The 17118-nt window shown below is 39.4% G+C and overlaps 1 long non-coding RNA gene across 2 annotated transcripts in view; it reads left to right on the top strand.

The window, feature by feature from the left end:
- The window catches only part of LOC136247164 (uncharacterized), a 37911-nt gene extending 20793 nt beyond the window's left edge, over positions 1-17118 (top strand). For both annotated transcript variants that reach the window (XR_010697135.1, XR_010697136.1), the window contains exons 2-6: positions 14490-14594; positions 14645-15889; positions 16276-16487; positions 16910-16974; positions 17034-17118. This is a non-coding gene — a long non-coding RNA (uncharacterized lncRNA). The remainder of the gene's footprint in view (positions 1-14489; positions 14595-14644; positions 15890-16275; positions 16488-16909; positions 16975-17033) is intronic.

Raw genomic sequence — 17118 nt, forward strand, 5'->3', positions numbered from 1 at the left:
ATCACATAGTTAGTGAATGTATAATATACTATAAAGGGTTTATATGCCTTAAAATTACTTCCTCAACTATTCATAACTGATTCTACCAGTATAGACATTCAACACTGAGACCCCAATTTAGAAACTAATATATAATTACCCCTGTATTATGTAGTCCATACGGTTGACTACATAATAGACTAGCCACAAAATACTAGCTGGTACTGCAGGCTTAGGCCTTCTCACAAATCCCTATTATAATAGAAAGCAGTTCATGAATATGTTCATAGTAATAATAGCATTCTTCTTGTTGCTGCTGTGAGTTCAACCTTTGAAACATTTCTAGGAAATAAACCACAAACTTTCAATGTGAATAATTAGCTTTACTGCTACTTGTAGTAGTGAAGCATTTGTTTCATTACTTGAAATGGTTATTCAAGCACTTTCATACAGGATAGCACCACTAATTATTATTATGTCATTTTGCATAAATGGTAGAATTAAAAGAGTTAGTGGTTATTAAATATAATTTTTACTATTGCATGTTGCAGCTAAATAAGTGCAATTACCTAAGAGAAAATTATGAACAGGTGTAATATAAGCTTTGGCCTTCTCACAAATCCATATTAGCTAGCTAGGAAAGCAGTTCCAATAGAGTCACTGCATTTGAATGTGTTCACATTATAGTATTAATCTTTCTTGTTGTTATTGTGAGTTCAACCTTTGAAATGTTTCCAGGAAATTGACCACAAACTTTCAATGTGGTTTTTCACAGAAACTTTCATATAATCAGACAACATTGTGGTTTTAATAAGAACTGATGTGAGGTTTTCACTATCAAGATGACTAGACTACATAGTGATGACAAAAAATTTGATAACTATAGTATAGCTTGTTTTTCAAGTAGCGATTCCAGATTTCCATAATTGTGACCGGGCCTGCGATAATAGGGCATGTGGGCACATGATTTTTACCTACTTTTTCATACTTTCATCATTCATAACGTTTTGTACCATTATGCTATGGTTTTGCAATTTTCAGCTCTTAGTAAGCATTTCATTGGCATCATGATGCAAGTTACAGAATGCAGAAATACTATTCCAGTACTGAGATATGACCTGTAGAATGACGGGGTGTAGTTTGTGCCCACATGCCCTGTTTTTGCAGGCCCGGTCACAATTTGTTTCTCTGTGAATCTTCCATTGGGGAGTTAGCACAATTGATTAGCTGTTGTATGAGTGATTTTTCAAGGAATTGATTTGTTTCTAGGGTTTCAGGGGGCAAGGAATACTATGGTGCCGTTAGTTTCTTGCTACAAATATGTGGCCGTGTCTAGGAAAACCTATAACTTTTGGGCACAAGAAAACATTTTGGGAAAACTCTAAAAAAACTTTCAACAATTTTTAAAATTAATTGTTTTGCACATTTGGATAAAGCAACTATTAATATTAAACCTTCATGCTGTGAAGTTCAACACTCATAGCTTTTTTCCTAGGAGATATGGATAATTGTATCAGACCATGTAGTTATTTCACATGCATGGGACAACAATTAATTACAAATTAGGTGATTTGTTCAAATGCTGGAATGGCTAAAACTTAGTCTTAGACAATGATGCATGGCATTTAATTGCAGAAAAGAATGCTTCATTAAATTGTCTGAAATGTCTTTTAAAGTATTTTAGATAGTAAGAATGGAACTATTGGTAAGCAAAGTGATTTGTCATCATTTGTCAACCCTTAATCATTCACATAACTCAATACAATTCCATAAAAGTTAGTTCGTAATGCACAGGACAGAAAATTGGCCATATCTAAGGAATACGCTTAAAGTGATTAAACTGAAATTTTAACTCATCATAGATAAGCACCACTGCAAAAAAAATTGGATTTACACATCCAATGGCATATTAAGCACACATGTGAAATAGGTCAAATTTGTAACATTTGTGTTTGCAGAAATGTGTAGAATTGGTCAAATTTGTGACTATACGCACATCATGACCACATATGATGGAAATGGTATTTCAACACATTTCCTCCAGTAGCACAGACATGTTTGCAACTTCACTACATATGTGCACAATGCACAAATGTGACCGGGCCTGCGAAAACAGGGCATGTGGGCACAAACTACACCCCATCACTCTACAGGTGATATCTTTGTACTGGAAAAGTATATTTCCATTCTGCAACTTGCATCATGATGCCAATTAAATGCTTACTATGAACTGAAAATTGCAATGCCATAGCATAATGGTACAAAATGTTATGAGTGATGAAAGTGCGAAAAAGTAGGCAAAAATCATGTGCCCACATGCCCTATTATCGCAGGCCCGGTCACAAATGTATAGCAAAAAAGTAACTATAATGTGCTTCATCTTTGATAGAGTAGCACATAAAAGGAAAATTCATATTTTTGCTGTGCACCCAGTACCTCATTTAAGCTGCAAAATACAAAAAATTGACCAATGTGCCAAAAAGGTAGGTTTTCCAAGATCAGGTCACATAATTATGTGTATGATGTTTTATGCCAATTATTTATTAGATAATTTTACCACAATTTTGTTCTCTTGCAAGAAATGACCCAGCACATGTTAGATAAACATTTTGTCTGTGTAGTTTTCAGTATTAGCATGCTAATAGTCAGCAAATTTGCAACACAAAGAGCTTGTCTGTTAGGTGCATCATTTTAGTAGCTATCAGGAGGAGACTAGTACAGAAATCAATGTTTGCACTCCACCATGTGCATGCTGTTTTGCCATCTGTAAGATGAAAAATACATGCAACTATTTAGTAGCCTTCTATATGTCATTGAGTGACCTTTATTCAGAGGGTGTTACAAGTAAGGTTGCACTGCGGTGCTTGTACTAAGGTAATTATAACAGAATACATAAGTTCAAAATGTTTTTGCAAAGCTGAGTTATAGCTCAAGCATTTCTTCACTTTTTCAATGGAAAGATATAAAGAAATATTTTCCCTTTTTTAAAGGAGAAAATTGCTTATAACTCCACTATCCTCATGACATATCCTCAGGGAATGCTACACAAGGCTACACTCAATAAACACTAGTTGATTTAATTTCTCTCAAAATCACTATTTCAAGCCATACACTTACTTAAAATAACTATCAACTCCAGAGTTCCACACTTTTTATCGCATAGCCAAATGAATACTGTATATTATACATATCTTGGTCTTCTGTGTGTATACTCCTTTTTTCTTTTTTTTTGGTCTCACCTTGCCAAACCAGACAATGTGGTACTCCAGTTCATTTTGACCCCCTTTTCATGCAGTAAGTCTGAATCCACCCCTGATGTACCCCACTAACAGTGTCTCCTAGATTCCTTTATGGTACTATACTGTAACCCACTTACAATCTGGTGTCAAATGATTGATTTTCTGAAATCTGGTCGAATAATAATTATATAATCTCCTGTTCAGCGTCTAGTAATAAAATAGTTCATGGATGTTTTCATATTATACCCACTATATCTAATCTAGCATGGCCTTGCTTGTAAGATGTTGTTGCTGATGTCATTAATGCAACATTTAACTTCTCAAAAATGTTCATAGAAAATCAACTACAAACGACAAATTTAAATATCACAAAAACTTTGACAATGTTATGATAATAGTGTAAAGTGACCAAAGTTCAGGCTGGTGCCATACTCGCAAGTCAAGTTATGGATTTCCAAGTACATGCAATTGGAAAGGCTATACGACCCCTATTTGCAGATCTGGTCACAACTTTACTCATACAGTTTGGTTGCACAATAAATAATTATGATCTCTTATGATACTGCTAAAGTAGAAAGAACTTTTCAAATAAAATTATCTGAAAGTTCCTCCTTGGTGTTTATGACTGATCATGATTCTACCATATACATTACAACACTAATTAATTTACTGGTTTGTAACACACTCATTTGGTTGATCACATAATAGACTAAAGGAAAATTACTAGTTGATATATTACAGGCTTTGGCCTTCTCACAAATCCCTATATCAAGACACACGGTAGTGTGTCGTGCGACCCAAGAAGCCGGCACGTAACACCCGTGAGTATATTGACAGGAAGAAAGAAAACGCAATTTTCGCATCTCCGTAGCTCTGTGCTTCCTTAATGAAACAAGACGATTTTTGCTGTGGGCATGCCCTCCAACAGCAGCACTCCACATTCCAAATTTGAGCAAAATCGCTTTGCTCGTTCCCGAGATATGCGACTTCAAAAATTGGCTCAGTTTCTACGTTTTCTTCTTATTTTTCTTTTTCTTGTCGCACACTTACAAAAAGTACTATAAAACTCGAACGCAATATCCGATTGCATTGGAATTTGGCACACAGAAGGGGGATATAAAGGTCCATCTCGGTACCAACTTTGGCTCGAATACGATAAAAAGGTAAAGAGTTATGAACGATTATTCACGAAAAATAACACCAATATGTTGTCACGCCTACAGGGTAAACCGCGTATGGGAAGAAGCTGAAAATCGGTGGGTGAATAGGTTAACTATTGAACCTCAAACCTTTTGTGGTTTGAAAGAAATCGAGCTAAAAAACAGGAAGATACAACAAAAAAAACCAACAGTGTGTAACAATTATGCAATCAAGATTAGCTAATAAAAAACGACTGCTTGCCACGCCTACCAGATAAAGCGCTTGGGGTAATGCTTTGAAAATCGTTGTATAATGGAGTAATCATCTTAGAAAGGCTCATCAATTGTGTAGAAGAATCAGACTTAAAGCCGCAGGAGTTATAACACGAAATCCAACTTGGTGCAGCAAGTGCGAGATTGAGATACTCTAATAGAGCAGTCATCCTAATAGAGCAGTCACCTTGAAGAGAATTCAAGAGATCAGCTAGAAACAAGAAACCTGTATAGAGATCAGCTACAAACAAGTCACCCTGTAGAGAGATCAGCTACAAACAATTCACCCTGTAGGGAGATCAGCTAGAAGAAGTTACCTTGTGGGGAGTTCATGCAACTATAACTATGGAAAGAGATAGTTCAGCTAGAAGAAATCACCTTGTAGAGTTCAGCTACAAAGAAACCACCATGTAGAGAGTTCAGCTACAAACAAATCGTCCTGTAGAGAGATCAATAGAAGAAGTTAACTTGTAGAGAGTTCAGCTACAAAGAAACCATCATGTAGAGAGTTCAGCTACAAACAAATCTCCCTTTAGAGAGATCAGCTAGAAGAAGTTACCTTGTAGAGAGTTCAGCTTCAAACAAATCACCCTGTAGAAAGATCAGCTAGAAGAGGTCACCTTGTAGAGAGTTCAGTTACAAAGAAACCACCATGTAGAGAGCTCAGCTACAAACTAGTGACCTTGTAGAGACATCAGCTAGAAGATATTACCTTTTAGAGAGTTCAGCTACAAAGAAACCATTTTTTAAAGAGCTCAGCTGCAAACAAATCACCTGTACAGAATTCAGCTACAAATAAATCACCCTGTAGAAAGATGAGCTAGAAAAGTTACCTTGTAGAGAGTTCAGTTACAAAGAAACCACCATGTAGAGAATTCAACTACAATCTAGTGACCCTGCATGAAAGACATCAGCTAGAAGAAGTTACCTTGAGAGAGTTCAGCTACAAAGAAACCATTATTTAAAGAGCTCAGCTGCAAACAAATCACCTATACAGAATTCAGCTACAAACAAATCACCATTTAGAGAGTTCAGCTAGAAGAAGTTATCTAGTAGATAGTTCAGCTACAAGCAAATCACCCTGTAGAGAGATCAGCTAGAAGATGTTTACTTGTAGAGAGTTCAGCTACACAGAAACCATCATTTAGAAAGTTCAGCTTAAAACAAATCAACTGTAGAGAGTTCAACTACAAACAAATATCCCTGTAGAGAGATCAGCTAGAAGAAGTTACCTTGTAGAGAGTGAAGCTACAAACAAATCACCTTATTGAAAGATCAGCTAGAAGAAGTCACCTTGTAGAAAGTTCAGTTACAAAGAAACCACCATGTAGAGAGTTCAGCTACAAACTAGTCACCTTGTAGAGACATCAGCTAGAAAAGTTATCTTGTAGAGAGTTCAGCTACAAAGAAACCATTCTGTTTAGAGTTCAGCTGCAAATAAATCACCTGTACAGAATTCAGCTACAAACAAATCACCCTGTAGAGAGGTCAGCTAGAAGAAATTACCTTGTACATACTTCAGCTACAAAGAAACCACCAAGTAGAGAGTTCAGCTGCAAAGAAATCACCCTGTAGAAAATTCAGCCACAAACAAATTGACCTGTAGAAAGATCAGTTAGAAGAAGTTACCTTTTAGAGAGTTCAGCTACAAAGAAACCATTCTGTAAAGAGCTCAGCTGCAAACAAATCACCTGTACAGAATTCAGCTACAAACAAATCACCCTGTAGAGAGATCAGCTAGAAGAAGTTAACTTGTAGAGAGTTCAGCTACAAAGAAACCATCATTTAGAAAGTTCAGCTTAAAACAAATCAACTGTAGAGAGTTCAGCTACAAACAAATATCCCTGTAGAGAGATCAGCTAGAAGAAGTTTCCTTGTAGAGAGTTCAGCTACAAACAAATCACCCTGTAGAAAGATCAGCTAGAAGAAGTTACCTTGTGGAGAGTTCAGTTACAAAGAAACCACCATGTAGAGAGTTCAGCTACAAACTAGTCACCTTGTAGAGACATCAGCTAGAAAAGTTACCTTGTAGAGAGTTCAGCTACAAAGAAACCATTCTGTAAAGAGCTCAGCTGCAAACAAATCACCTGTACAGAATTCAGCTACAAACAAATCACCCTGTAGAGAGATCAGCTAGAAGAAATTACCTTGTAGATAGTTCAGCTACAAACAAATCACCCTGTAGAAAGATCAGTTACAAGAAGTTACTTTGTAGAGAGTTCAGTTACAAAGAAACCATTTTGTAAAGAGCTCAACTGCAAACAAATCACCTGTACAGAATTCAGCTACGAACAAATCACCCTGTAGAGAGATCAGCTAGAAGAAGTTACCTTGTAGATAGTTCAGCTACAAACAAATCTCCCTGTAGAGAGATCAGCTAGAAGAAATTACCTTGTAGATAGTTCAGCTACAAACAAATCTCCCTGTAGAGATATAAGCTAGAAGAAATTACCTTTTAGAGAGTTCAGCTGCAAAGAAATCACCACTGCCCAAATTTCAAGGCAATAGCTCTTTCCAATCTGAAGTTATCAATTGTCAAAGTTGGCAAATTGGATGTGTGGAAGGCCCCTTTTCACAAATCCGGTCACATGTGTATTATATATCAACCCCAAAAACACCTTCGCTGTAAAAAAGGCGCGCCCAAGAAACTACAAGTACCTGGAACCCAATGTAAAGAAACAAAAAGAAAACAGCTCAGTTGAAGTGAAAAGTAACTGGTAACTTAAAGAGCTGATATCTGAAGTGGCCAAGAATACAATTACTAAAGTTTAATCCATGCAAGAAAACCTTGGCTATAAAACAGATGTGTACATGAAAGTAACTGGCAAACTGAAATGGCTGATATCTGAAGCGGCCAAGAATGAATGGTCATATACAACTAATTCAAAAATTTAACACTGAACCTTTATAATTCGGCTGTGTTCTATATTCACTCTTGCTGCATCGTAAAGTAATTTCTTTTAACTCTAATTGGCTGGTAATTTGGCCGCATCTTTTAATAGTCAGTATAATAGAGCAAAAAAAGGCAGCCAAATTACCAGCCAATTAGAGTTAAAAGAAATTACTTTATGGTGCAGCAAGAGTGAATATAGAACACAGCCAAATTATAAAGGTTCAGTGTTAAATTTTTGAATTAGTTGTATATGACCATTCATTCTTGGCCGCTTCAGATATCAGCCATTTCAGTTGCCAGTTACTTTCATGTACACATCTGTTTTATAGCCAAGGTGTTCTTGCATGGATTAAACTTTAGTAATTGTATTCTTGGCCGCTTCAGATATCAGCTCTTTAAGTTACCAGTTACTTTTCACTTCAGCTGAGCTGTTTTCTTTTTGTTTTTTTACATTGGGTTCCAGGTACTTGTAGTTTCTTGGGCGCGCCTTTTTTACAGCGAAGGTGTTTTTGGGGTGGATATCACACATTTTTGTCAGTGATAGACTCTACATTTGATTTAAAAGGTAATTTTTTTTGGACATGAGCAATTAACGTTAATGCAGAATATTATCTTGGAGAGTCAGTAAAATCCATACATAATAATGATTGTTTCATAACACCGTAAATTCGGAAGTATGAATTTATGGTGTAGTATGACTGTTCTATTAGAGTAAATCTATCCTTACTGCCTGCATGTGACGAATATATCTCATATCTGTGCATGTTAAATGCTTCAGACACCTAATTAAACTTGCACGTGACTAATTAGTTTACAGTTGCTACACAGCTATAAATACATTGGTAATTGTTATCACCATAATCATTTATCATGTTATAACCATTTTTTATTATTTTGGTCACAACTTCAGGATTAGAGCAGCAGAGAAAGGAATAGAGGACTCAATCATCAAGACTTGTATATGGGAGATGGAACAGTATTGCGATGGACAATGCCGGTACTAACCCCTCAAGGGTGTTGCAGTACAGTATAGATGCAAGACCAGAGCCTCGATCGTCACCTTTTGACTGTGGTCACAACTTCAGGATTGGAGCAGCAGAGAAAGGAATGGAGGACTCAAGCATCAAGACTCGGGGAGATGGAATAGTATTGCCAAGGATAATGCCAGCACTAACCCCTCAAGGTTGCCACAGTGCAGTATCGATACAACCACTCCAACCAGTGCATAAGACCAGTGCCTCGATCATCACCTTTTGACTGAAATTTTTATACTTGATGAAGCAATTAAAACAAAAAAGTTGTAGTACTTATACTTTCCTGAGGGAGCATGCCCCCAGAGTCCCAGACTCCCTTGCCTGTTCAGCAGAATAATAGGATTGAGCCTTACTACCACTTTCACCTTTATTCTTGGCCTGGATGTACATATCGGCAACATAATACAGTAGCTGTAGATAATGCCCCTAGGCAGAGCTATAGGGGTGGGAATTTTTCCCTACTATCACACTATCACAGTAGTTCTTCTCGCAGTTCTTTGCCTGGCCATCATCACCTGCTGTCAAAACATTAGTGTCGTCCCCCAGACCCTTCCTCAAGCATACTTATTACACAAAAATAACTTAGTTTAGCAGTGCACAAACAATTATCGACAGCATAATATTATGTACACTTACCGCATTGTTGAACCATGTATACCACCAGAATCCACCGGATTGACAACTAACACGTGATCTATTTAGGTGAAATCTCGTGGAAAGTCCCTAATTACCTTAAGCGGACACTCGTGATACGTGGTTTTAAATTGAATGGTTTAAGAATGTAACTAGATGGTGAGGCGTACTTCAATCGGCTCGACTTTACTGAGAAACTCGAGCCCCTCGTGAGAAACTACATCGCTTGAGCAACGCTTGAAAAAGTAAGAGTCAAGAATACTGAGGGACTCTATGATATATGCCGGTCTTGAATGCTAACGAAACGAGGAGTGAAGTCTGTGCAACGTGTCACATCGCCACACACTGATTCACCGTGTTTGTGCGATAGGGTTTTTGGACATGTCCACCAGATGTTGAAAGGAAATTCATTCCACCACACGTTGAAAGGAAATTTATTCCAACTTGTGAATGTGGAGGACTTGGACTGACTGATATATGTGTATTGTTATAACTTGATTGTAATCATTTGTAATCATATTAGGCCATGATGTAATTTGGGGCACGTTATTGTACTTTAATTGGAACTGTGACATGTGCTCGTGTGGTTAGGATTTATATGAGAATTACTGATCAGTCATAACGCTACATGGTGACAGGAGTGGGATGGCGTTTCAACTACAGCCGCCCAACCCGTTTGATTTCAAGCGTCCAGATGAATGGTCCAAATGGAAACGAAGATTCGAACAGTATTTTCATGCTTCAGGCCTCGCAGCTTCAAAGGATGAAGAACGCCAAGTTAGCACCTTACTTTATTGTCTAGGGGAGGAAGCAGATGATGTTCTTTCCTCGACTAATATTTCCACGGAGGAGAGGGCAAAGTACGGCGACGTCATGGCCAAGTTTGACGAATACTTCAAGGTGCGAAAGAACGTCATTTTTGAACGAGCAAGATTTAATCGAAGAAATCAATTACCTGATGAAACAGCCGAAGAGTATATTACAGCTCTGTTTCGTCTAATAGATTCATGCAACTATGGCAATCTGAAGGAAGAAATGCTACGCGATAGGCTGGTTGTGGGCATTCGTGACGCGGGGTTATCCCAACGCTTACAGATGGACTCCGAGTTGAATTTGGCTAAAGCCATGAAATTAGTGAGGCAGAGTGAAGCTGTGAAGCAACACACCAGCCAGCTGCAAGATTCCTCCAGTACCCGACCTTCAGTAGATCTAGCTAACATAAGTAGACGTCCTCCACACTATAGGAAGGGTTCCCACTTCCACAGAAATGATGGTATAACTAGCAGGGCTCATTCTCAAGGTGGGAAATCCTGTTCCCGATGTGGCAAAGCTACCCATCCGCAGGGAACCCAGTGTCCTGCAAGTGGAGTCACTTGCAAAAGGTGCAAGAAAAAAGGTCATTTTGCTAGCCAGTGTTTCTCAACCACCGTGAGGCTCCCAACCAATGAGTTAACCATGGAACCAGAAGTAGGTGATAGCACAGCCGAGGAAGATGAGGTCACACTAGACACTGATGTCAGCAATGAGCTCAGTTTGGATACTGCATTTCTTGATGCAGTTACATCGGAAATACATGCATCCTCATGGAGATCCACTGTTTCAATCGAGCACACAGAAGCCACTTTTAAGCTAGACACTGGAGCAGAAGCAACTGCCATTACTGAGGACACATACAAACTGTTGCCACAAACAGTCCTTCAGAAACCCAAGAAATCCTTACAAGGCCCTGCCAATCAACACCTTGATGTAATAGGCCAGTTCCAAGCTACTCTGCACCATGGACAGAAGTCCTCAACTCAAACACTGTATGTTGTTCGTGGCTTGAAGACCAACTTGCTTGGTCTCCCTGCAATTATGTCCCTAAGTCTGCTACACAGAATGGATTCAGTGTCTTGTTATTCAGAGACTGTCCACACACAATACCCAACGTTATTCAGAGGTTTAGGCACGTTAGGTGACAAGTATACCATAAAGCTTAAAGATGATGCTACTCCATACTCTCTATGTACTCCCAGAAATGTGGCAATCCCACTACGAGAGAAAGTACGTCAGGAGCTTGGTCGCATGGAGACCAATGGGGTTATTTCCAAGTCACTAATCCCACTTCATGGTGTGCTGGGATGGTGGTCGTGCCCAAACGAGTTGGCATGTCCGGATATGTGTCGACCTCAAGGTCTTAAATGAAAGTGTTTTGCGTGAGGTCTTTCCGATACCCAAGGTAGATGACACCTTAGCTCAACTTTCAGGTGCCGCCATATTCAGTAAAATTGATGCCAACAGTGGGTTTTGGCAGATACCATTAGCAGAAGCATCCCGCCCACTAACAACCTTCATAACACCTTATGGGCGCTACCTCTTCAATAAGCTCCCATTTGGGATTTCATGTGCCCCTGAATTGTTTCAGCTCAGGATGAGTAAAATACTGGAAGGGTTGGAAGGAGTAGTCTGCCAAATGGATGATGTCTTGGTGTTTGGCACCACCCAAGATCAGCATGACAAGAGGTTAACGGCAACGCCGGAATGGATAAAAGCTGCAGGAGTGTCACTGAATAAAACTAAATGTAAGTTCAGTGTCAGTGATGTGAAATTTCTTGGCCATATTATTAACAAAGATGGCATAAAAGCTGACCCAGACAAAACAGCAGCTATTTTCAATATGAAGTCGCCCCAGAATGTTTCTGAACTTCGTAGGTTCATGGGGCTAGCAAATCAACTGGGAAAGTTTTCATGCCATCTTGCACATCTCACACATCCACTCCGTGGCTTGTTAAGTCCCAAGCGAGCATGGGTATGGGGACCAGACCAAGACACAGCATTTGCTAAGATAAAAGAGGAATTGACTAAGCCTACCATTCTTGCTTTGTACCAGCCCGGTGGGCAAACCAAGATTTCAGCTGATGCTTCTTCTTATGGGTTAGGAGCAGTGTTGCTCCAGCGTATGGCCAATAATTGGCGACCAGTGGCTTATGCTTCCAGGGCATTATCAGAAACTGAAAAACGATATGCGCAAATCGAGAAGGAGGCACTGGCTGTTACATGGGCTTGCACAAAGTTCAGTGATTACCTTTTAGGCAGCAACTTTCTCATAGAGACTGATCATAAGTCGTTGGTCCCATTACTTAACACAAAGCATTTGGACTGCTTACCCCCACGGATACTAAGGTTTTGTTTACGCCTGGCCAAATATGACTATACTGTTGTTCATATTCCAGGGAAGCTGTTATATGCTGCTGATGCACTATCGCGAGCACCTACTTCTCCAGCAACTCCCATGGAGGATGACTCTTTGCAAGACGATGCAGAGCTTTTGGCTAGTACTGTGATATCATCCCTTCCAGCTAGCAAGCAGAGGTTAGCAGTTTATGTTAGTGGTCAAAAGTCTGACTCAACCCTTTCCAGGGTTAGGTGGTACTGCCAGAATGGCTGGCCTAGCAAACATGAGGTAGAACCAACACTAAACCCTTACTGGGAGGTTAGATACTCACTCACTTTGTGCGATGACCTTTTATTATACAATGATCGCATCGTTGTACCTCATGCATTGCAGAAAGAAACCATCGAGAAGATTCATGACGGTCATCAAGGGATTGAGCGGTGTCGCATGAGAGCTAAGTCTGCAGTTTGGTGGCCAGGCTTGTCCAAACAGCTTGTTCATAAAGTGCAACAATGCCAGGTATGTATACAACACAGCACGGTTAGGCGAGTACCACTGATCGTTTCCTCTCTGCCTGATTATCCATGGCAAGTTGTAGGGACCGATTTCTTTGAATTTCAGAAGAAACATTACCTGGTAGTCATTGATTATTTTTCACGGTATCCGGAGGTAGTGAAAATGAATTCTACCACATCCACATGCACTATTGCTGCATTGAAAAATATTTTTGCCAGACATGGCATCCCGGAAATCGTTAGAAGTGATAATGGGCCCCAGTATAGTTCTCATGAATTCTCAGATTTCGCCAAGTCTTATCAATTTCAGCATATAACCAGTAGTCCTCTGTTTCCACAGAGCAATGGTCAGGTGGAAAGGTCGGTGCAAACTGTAAAGAAATTGCTCAATAAATCAGAAGACATATGCCAAGCCTTACTGAGCTACTGGAGTACTCCTTTGCCCTGGTGCAACCTCAGCCCTGGTGCAACCTCAGCCCTGGTGAGCTTTTAATGGGTCGAAAGCTTAGAACCCTTCTCCCACTAACAGACCAGACCAGCACCTCTTTCCACAATGGAGTTATTTGCCACAATTTAAAACTGCAAACCAACAGTTCAAGGGCAAACAGAAGAGAGATTACGACAGACGTCACCGTGCAACTGAAATACCACTTATCCCAGATGACAGTGAGGTGTGGGTCACATCAGGGAATGAGGCTACTAGGGGAAGAATAGTGTCATCAGCACCAGCTCCGAGGAGTTACTTGGTTGATACGCCATCTGGTACTATCCGAAAAAACCAACAACATCTTAGGCTTCTACCAAATGTACCGCAAGCCAGAAGCACCGAGAACTTGCAAGCACCTGAAGATAGTAATACTGAGAACCATCAGCTACCTGCTGGTCGGCAAAGTAGAAGGATTACAAGAGGCTCAGAAATAATGACCAGATCCCAGACTGGTACTGCTATTGTACTCCCACAACGGTATCGGACTTAAAGGGGAGATGTGGAGGACTTGGACTGACTGATATATGTGTATTGTTATAACTTGATTGTAATCATTTGTAATCATATTAGGCCATGATGTAATTTGGGGCACGTGATTGTACTTTAATTGGAACTGTGACATGTGCTCGTGTGGTTAGGATTTATATGAGAATTACTGATCAGTCATAACGCTACAGTGAAGTTATTGGTATACTCATTGTTGGGGTCCATGGGGACATCGATGATCATTTACCAGTCAGCTGTAAGTAATGTCACAACAGAAGGAAAGGAACCATTTCCATACCCCTATGGCATACTGATTTTCCTGGTCAATTTATGTACACTCAACCACAGATCGAAATGTAGAACTTCGGTTGCAGGTGGAAAATAAACACCTTTTTACTCAGTTACAAGAGATTCACCCAGCTGGGATAAAATGTTGAAGTGAATGTCATTAGTACTAACTTGTTCATCAGGTATTGGACAATTCCAAGTGTCCAGATTATGCAGTTGTCCTCATGTTCAAGTTTACACATTTAGGCAAGTTCCACAACGTCCTATAATCTATTACTATATCAGTGTGGAAATAATGCTTATATAATATTTTTCATATTCCAGGCTTTAGGTGTATTGTATTTAACACCTGCTTGTTGGTTTTTGCAGGCCATCTGGTCATACTGGTTTATCCACTAGCAGTTGAATGTGATCATGGTACATATGTAAGTTGAGACCATGCAAGAACAAAGATACAGGTGTCATGAATTTCAGGTCAGTTAACGTTCAGAGGAATTGTATTATCGCAATTGTTCTTTTTGTAGTTATCAATTATCAGTGACCAGTTTGTGATAGCGTACTTTTGTTTGACCAATGACCTAATGTTCTGGTTTACATGCTTACCCAACAGTTATGTTACTCACATAACCTGCATATGGGATATATATTTTTTAGTTCATTTTGACAGGTAGGACCAGGTATGCCGAACAAAGTCCTCTACTTTCCTGCAGCATTCCTTCAGTCCTGCACTCTTAAAGTGTCAGGCTGATCCCAGCCATTCCATACCTTCCAATACATACTACACCTGTGAAACTGAAATATGCCACAGTTCTGCAGTTCCGTGACTTTACACCTCAGCTGTGGTATTTTCCAAAACCTTCTGATGCCTTTTATACACCCAAAGTCCAACAGTTCTGCAGTTCCACAGTTCTGCACCAGCTGTAGTAATATCCCAGTTTGGATAATCCAACAGGTTGCGGTATGAAAGGTGTAGAATGTATCAGAAGGTGTGGGATAATCCAACAGGTGAGGTGGCAGTGATTTAGGGGTATCAAAAAGGTGTAGAATGTATTGAAAGGTGTGGGATAATCAACAGGTGAGGTGTAAGGGATTTAGGAGTATTAAAGGTGTAGAATGTATCGGAAGGTGTGAGATAATCCAACAGGTTGCGGTATAAAAGGTGTAGAATGTATCAGAAGGTGTGGGATAATCCAACAGGTGAGGTGGCAGTGATTTAGGGGTATCAAAAATGTGTAGAATGTATTGGAAGGTGTGGGATAATCCAACAGGTGAGGTGGCAGTGATTTAGGGGTATCAAAAAGGTGTAGAATGTATTGGAAGGTGTGGGATAATCCAACAGGTGAGGTGGCAGTGATTTAGGGATATCAAAAAGGTGTAGAATGTATCGGAAGGTGTGGGATAATCCAACAGGTGAGGTGGCAGTGATTTAGGGATATCAAAAAGGTGTAGAATGTATCGAAAGGTGTGGGATAATCCAACAGGTTGCGGTATTAAAGGTGTAGAGTGTATCGGACGGTATGGGATAGTCCAACAGGTAGAGAGTTAAGGGTATTAAAGGTGTAGAATGTATCGGAAGATGTGGGATAATCCTATAGGTGCAGCATAACTGTGGGGCAGGTGAAGAAAGCTTTAAATAGTCCTGTGGGACTGTGAAGCTCTGTACCATAGGTGTAGAAACTACAGGAAAGTAGAGGATATGTCTACTAGAAGGTGTAGAACAGTAGGATGAGATAGAAAACTGAAGGATTATTAATGATAAATCTGGACATGTATGTTAAATTAAACACGCATGCAAACTGACCTGGAACATCGGTCGCAACACCAAAGACACCTGTTTCGATATCTGACGGAACAATCCAGCAGGCACTGAATTAAAAAGAGAATGTGCAAAAAATCAATATGCCAGGCTGTACCAATAAAGGATGGATAATCAAAATGACCTGCCTGTGTATGCAGGTCATTTTGATTATCCATCTTTTATTGGTACAGCTTGGCATATTGATTTTTTGCACATTCTCTTTTTAATTCAGTGCCTGCTGGATTGCTTCGTCAGATATCGAAACAGGTGTCTTTGGTGTTGCGACCGATGTTCAAGGTCAGTTTGCATGTGTGTTTAATTTAAGGTTGACTTCAGTGCCTGCTTATTCTTTTACAGGTCTCGGTATCGAGCGTCATGAATTTCACGTCAGTTGACGTACGGAAGAATTGTATTATTGCAATTGTTGTTTTTGTAGTTATCAATTATCACTGTATACTAGTGATGTGAATTTACAGGTCAGTCTACTCAGATGTATTGGGTATAGTGTTGATGGGTTCAAACAAATATCCAGTGTAGACTGTAGTGGCATCAAGGGTGTTAATTTCTAGGTCAGTTTACATGTTGTGATGTTAGTGATTTTTTCCTAGTACCCAGATGTTAAGTGTATTGTATTTAATGCCTAGCTACCTGTTATGTTTTTAAATTATGGTATATCAGTGTAGACGGTACAACAGTAAGCCTTCTGTGTTGTAGTAACTATTTGTTTCATAATTATGCTGTTGTCCTGGAATGGCACAATTTTTGGGCAACCAGTGTGAAGTCCAGTGGTACAAACATTGTATTATGACCAAGTTGTGATAGCGTACTTTTGTTTGACTAATGTCCTAATGTTCAGGTTTGACATGCTTACCCAACAGTTATGTTATTCATTCACTTAGCCTGGGATATAATTTTTGTTCATTTTGATTATCCATGCTATTATTGATACAGCCCGGCATATAGATTTTTTATACATTCTCTTTTAATTCAGTGCCTGCTGGATTGTGTCATCAGATATTGAAACAAGTGTTTTTGGTGTTGCGACCAATGTTCTAGGTCAGTTGCATGGGTGTTTAATTTAAGGTTAACTTCAGTGCCTGCTTATTCTTTTACAGGTCTCAGTATCGTCATGCTGACATACAAGAAATCATCACTATTGTTGGAACTATTTTTAGTCAAGTCTTGATGTGATGTTGATTA

Source organism: Dysidea avara, chromosome 2 (assembly GCF_963678975.1).
Source record: "Dysidea avara chromosome 2, odDysAvar1.4, whole genome shotgun sequence".
Lineage (NCBI taxonomy): Eukaryota > Metazoa > Porifera > Demospongiae > Dictyoceratida > Dysideidae > Dysidea > Dysidea avara.